We start from the raw sequence: 5,632 nt of genomic DNA, 5'->3' as shown, positions 1-5,632 counted from the left end.
TTTTTTTTTTTTAATTTTAGTTTTTATATAATACGCAGTGCCGTTTTTTTGTTTAGACCATTAAAAAAATTTTAAACACATCCGTTTTGTGTGTTCCAAAAAAAAAATTTCCCATAGCAATGTCAAACTCACCCATACACAAATATGAAAGAAAATCACACATACTCTTGCAATATTAAAAAAACTCATCCGTTTTCCGAAGGAAAATGATTTATAAATGGAGCATTTTAAGTTTGTTAAAAAAAAAGAGGCGGAGTTAAAGTGTGTGTATTATTGTGTTGTTTTAGTTTATAGAAAATAGAAAAAAGGGGCTTATACATAGTCAGAACAGAACATATCTAAACACTATTTCATGAATATTATGCTATTGTTAAATTTGATGCTTATGGTGTATATATGCTATCAAATAGCCAGTGGTTCATCCCTATTTAACATATATTTTACTAATTGAGCTTATATTTGTTCAATATGAAAGCATGAATTTTTATCTATAAGATTGAATTTTCTCTGATGCTTTGAACTGAATTTATTGAAGTTTCCTGGGTTATATTTTGTATTGAATTTGTAATCATGATGCAGAAATTTTTAATTTAATCTTTAGACAAACAAATCGAACTCATCAATACTCTTAATTACCTCATTAATGATGGGTCCCAAAAAAATGTGGAAATACACATTTTGATGCTGTCATCAGCTCTTCAAATTTTAAAACAAAATATCAGACAGTAAAAGTCCCAAACAACGACGGGAATCTAATGGGATGCATGCAGCAACGTTTTGAGTTGGCATTCTCCCTCCTATTCAATGTTTTCAAGACGAAAACTTTACTTTTTTTTCAAAGAATTATGACAACATTCACATTTTATATGACTATATAACACAAGATTACAATGGACTCAACAAAAATTTCTCGCGATTTTGTTGTAGGATTGTTGGATCTTCATCAGTCAAGCCAGATTCATAATAATGTAACTAGTTTCAATCTAGTACCATTATATTACCATGAACCTCGCTGATTGATAAAAATTTAACAAAATCCGAAAAATCTTTTTAAGTCAATCTTAATCCCTTCCGTCTTTAAAGCACTTAAGGAGAAAGAGAATACATTTCAATGCCAATTCAAAATGTTGCTGCATACATTCTATTATATCCTTGTTATTGTTAGGGACTCTAACCACCTTACACTTTGTTTTAAAATTCGAAAAACCGATGTCAGCATCAAAAGTGTGTTTTCTAACACTCCTTTTGAACTCACCATTAATGAAATAATTAAGAGTATGTATGTCTCCGAATTGTTTGTCTAAGATTAAATTTAAAAGGATAAAGTATATTTTTCGTCCCTAAAATTTGACAAAAATTTTAAAAATACCCCGAAGTATTATTGTTTCAATTTTGTCCTAAGTTTTTTATTTGCATCGAATATACCCTTGACGGCTAATTTTTCAAAAAAATTAAGACCAATTCAACAATAATTTCATAAGAATAACCATAAATACAAGCAAATCAAACATAATTTTCATGCATTAATATTGGATTGATCTTAAATTTTTTGAAAATTTAGCCGTTAAAAGTATATTCAATGCAAATCGAAAACTTCTGAAACAAAATCGAAACAAAATAAAACTTAAGGGTATTTTTAAAATTTATCAAATTTTAGAGACAAAAAATATATTCTACCCAATTTAAAATTTCTTCTCCAATCATGGTTACTAAAAAACAAATTATAACTAAGCAAACTTATAAAAGTAAATTCAATTCAATGCATCAGAGAAACTCAATCACCGATAATAACAAATAAACTCAATCACCTTGAGATTGGAGGACAGGAAAAGTCTAGACTATGGAGAAGTATGAATTAGTAGGGGTGTTGTGAATGTGCAGAATAATAATAATAATGATGGGGCCTGTTGTGAACTAGGCCCAATTTCCTTGGTGAGCTGCCCAATTTCCTTCCACTTCCTCTCCAACTCCGAACTAGGCCCAAAACCTTGACATCCCACTGCCTAGCAAACGGCGTTGCTCAAGACATCTGGGGAAGAAGATTGCGTTGGGGTTTCTTTCCGGTTGCAGATTGGGCGGGTATCTAAATCCCCAATTGCAACATGGACGTCAACAACCCAAGCAATTTGAGATAATAATGTGAATCTTGGTTATAGTTTTAGCAAAATACATCATAGGCAAGTAAAATTGTTTATAGTCTTATATTTGTAAAAATATATCCACCAAAAAGATCGCCAGTGACATTCACAAATATTGATATGCAGTTCTTAGTGGCTGGACACAGCTAAAGATGGAGGATTTTTCTGCACTCTAAGATAATCAAGTTTTTTTTTCCGCGGCACAAATTTGCAATAAGGAAAAACATAAAATCTTAAATTAAGATATTCCAAATTTGCATGAAAATAATTTTAATACAAAAAAATTGAACAACTTTCAATGGTGATAATGATAAACGGGAAAAAAGAACATAGAGAAGGGGTTACCTGAAATTGAAGATGGCACCAACTGTTGCTATTTCACTGCTTCTCAACGAGTTCCCTTCAACATGGTAAAATGATTTTAACTTCAGAAATTTCAGAAAAAGGGTAATTAAATTCAATAGTTTCATATCTTTAGCAAAGAGAAAAAAACAAAATGTACCTTCAGTTCAAGTTGCTGTTGCTGTTCCTATTGATGTTGTCTTCATGATATGATTATTATCGTGACAAAGAAGCTTTGTTGTTCTTGGGTTTTGTGCAAAACATAAGGATGGTGTAGAAGGTGCTAGAAGAAGAAGCTGCCATTGAAGCCATTGTTGATTGTTACTCGTTAGAAGAAAAGAGATGAGAAAATTGAAAGGCTGTGTTTACAGCAAAGCATTATATATATAAAAAAAAATTGTGTCAAATTATTGTATTCTGAAGGCATCTATAAACAGATCATATAACCAAATTCTGTTTTGGTTGTGACCTATGAGCTATGAGCCAAGAATTGAACTGAGAAACAAACAAAATGTGGGCAAAAAAGATATTTAAAGGATAAATTTGAAATTCAAAATTTTTTTCGAAGAACATTCCCGCTTAACGAACGCATCTTATCTGAATATAGTACCAAGGAAAGAATTGTTGAACACAACACTTCTCATTCATTGGGAATAATTATAAACACTTCTTCAATTCGAATTATAATTGGAAAGGTATTAAAAGAAATCCATATAATAAATTAAATAACATAATTATTAGTTGCAGATAATAATTCAGTCACAAATCTAGTCATAATAACATAAACTAAATCCACTGGTATTTTAATGTCCAAACCACGTGTAATATATACCAAAATTAATGTAATCCTACTAAGAATATTTGCATTCAGTAATCACAAACTAAAATTAAAACTAGCCAACTAACTTAAACGTAAACACTAAACAAATTTAACAGTAAAAAAGATGCCTATTGGACTTTATAGGCTTTCTTGGAGGTCTACGACCCAAGCTGTTTAGCAAAACAAGCTTTTCAAAAAGCCTAGGATAGTGGAAGCCGACCCTCCATATTAAAAAATAACAAGAACAAATAAACAAAAATCAACAAGAACAAAAAAAATCATCAGAGCCAAGAACAGATAGTCATAACAAAAAATCAGCCAATAACAAATCACCAGATTAAAAGAAATAAGAACCAGCAATTAATTTACCTGAGGCTCCATTTATCTAGATGCAGGCAGAGAGCAGGGGAGGACGACACCGTGGTGGCAGTGGAGGCTCTTTGTCAATTGCGTTCTCATCTTGCTGCCATCACAACATTCAAAATCAAAACCGAAAAAAAGCAAAACACAGGAAGTTTTTTAAGGAAAAGTCATCCGATCCAATGTTATATTAATAGTGTGGTTCGGTTTGGTTTGGTTTTTCTATTCAGACCGTCCGAACCAAACCCAACCAATTAAATTCGGTTTGATTCGGTTCAATTTGTTCGGTTTTTAAATTGTTTTGAAAACCTATCCAATTATAATCATCAAATCATATCTAGGGTACTAAAATAATTAACAATTTCACAAAATCAGCAGATGCAGATGAAACAATGATCAGCTTGACTCATAAATCACTAACAAATTAGCAGAAGCACCACAAATTAAAATCATTAACAATTTTGTTGCATAAACAGCAGAAACAGATAGAACAAAAATCAACTTGAACTGAATCAAGAAAATCAAGAAATACAACTAAACTAATTCCAAAAATTTTGCAAAAATGGTGCACCAATTCCAAACTGAATCAAGAAATAGAACCAAACTGAATAAAAAATACAACCAAACTAATTCCAAAAATGTTCATGTGGTGCACCAATTCCACAAATTCTTCCTCTTTCACCTTCCCCTAAACCCTAAACCAGAATTTCCCTAAATCAAAACAGAACAAAAATTTCAAAATTAAAAAAGCACAATCAGAATCAACAACTCAACCATAGAATCAAGATAAGCCAACCAAGTGTTCATTACAAATTAAAATTAATAAGACTAAACCAGAATTAATAAAAATAAAATCAGAACGAATAAAACAACCTGAGACTTAAGCTCCGTTGCAGAGGACAACGGAGGTGCAGGATGGTGAGGCGGCGGCGGCGAACGAGAGACGGACGACGAACGGCAGCAGCTTCGACTGCGTCTGGTGCGTGCTGCTGCAGTTCGTCGAAGACGACAGCGGCTATTGGTTCGTCAAGGAGATGGCTGCTGGAGAGGTAGTGTGTGGAGTTATCGAGGCTGAGGGAGAAAGAGAAGCGCTATGAGCCTACGAGGAACAGAGAGGAAGAGAGAGGAAGAGAAAAGGGCCGCGCCGCTGCAATGGTGCTGTCCGGCGGCGTCGATGGCAGAGAAGGAGAAGGAGGAACTTCCGCTGAGATTCGGCGCTAGAGAGACTGAGAGAAGGCTCGAGGAAGTTAGGGTTTCTGCTAGGGATGGCTGCGGCTGGTTTAGGAGGAAGTGTGGAGGGAGGCTGCTTTTATAATAGGTTTTTAATAACATCGGTTCGATTCGGTTTTTTCTACCAGAACTGAAAACCGAACCGAACCGCAAAAATCTGCAAAAAAATTATTTTTTCGCTTTTCAGTTATCGGTCTTTTTGGTTCGGTTGATGGGTTTTGTTCGGATAATTGTGGATAAGCAGTGGAAGAAGGACGTAGTTGATGTCAAGAGGGTGGGAGATCGGATTATCTCTATCAAACTTGTGGTGGAGGGAGGTGCTTTTCATGTGATTAGCGCCTATGCACCGCAAGTGGGTTCGGACGAACAACACAAGATAAGGTTTTGGGAGGATCTAGAGAGTTTGGTTCAAGGCATATCTTTGGGAGATAAGATTTTCTTAGGAGGAGATTTAAATGGCCATGTTGGGAGAGAAGTGATTGGATATGGGAGTATTCACGGAGGCCATGGTTTCGGGGTGATCAATGCCGAGGGTAAAACTATTTTGGACTTTTCCTCAACTTTTGATCTTCTCATCGCAAATACATGTTTTAAAAAGAGAGACGAACATCTTATAACCTATAAGAGTGGCATGACAAGCTCTCAAATCGACTTCTTCTTGTTGAGGAGAGTCGACCGAAAATTTTGCATTAACTGTAAAATTATCCCGGGAGAGAGTTTGACAACACAACATAGGGTGCTC

The 5,632-nt window shown here is 34.3% G+C and overlaps 1 long non-coding RNA gene across 1 annotated transcript; it reads right to left on the bottom strand.

Annotated features, from left to right (window-relative positions):
• Positions 1-367: 367 nt before the first annotated feature.
• On the bottom strand, positions 368-5,110 carry LOC107491071 (uncharacterized). Its single transcript, XR_001592542.3, has 5 exons — positions 4,534-5,110; positions 3,670-3,763; positions 2,641-2,776; positions 2,484-2,538; positions 368-2,083 (listed from the first exon to the last, which is right to left on the bottom strand). It is a non-coding gene; the product is annotated as an uncharacterized LOC107491071 (long non-coding RNA).
• Positions 5,111-5,632: the final 522 nt, after the last annotated feature.

Source organism: Arachis duranensis, chromosome 5 (assembly GCF_000817695.3).
Source record: "Arachis duranensis cultivar V14167 chromosome 5, aradu.V14167.gnm2.J7QH, whole genome shotgun sequence".
Lineage (NCBI taxonomy): Eukaryota > Viridiplantae > Streptophyta > Magnoliopsida > Fabales > Fabaceae > Arachis > Arachis duranensis.
The sequence above is the reverse complement of the archived record's forward strand: the minus strand, read 5'-3'. Positions and strand labels throughout refer to the sequence as shown.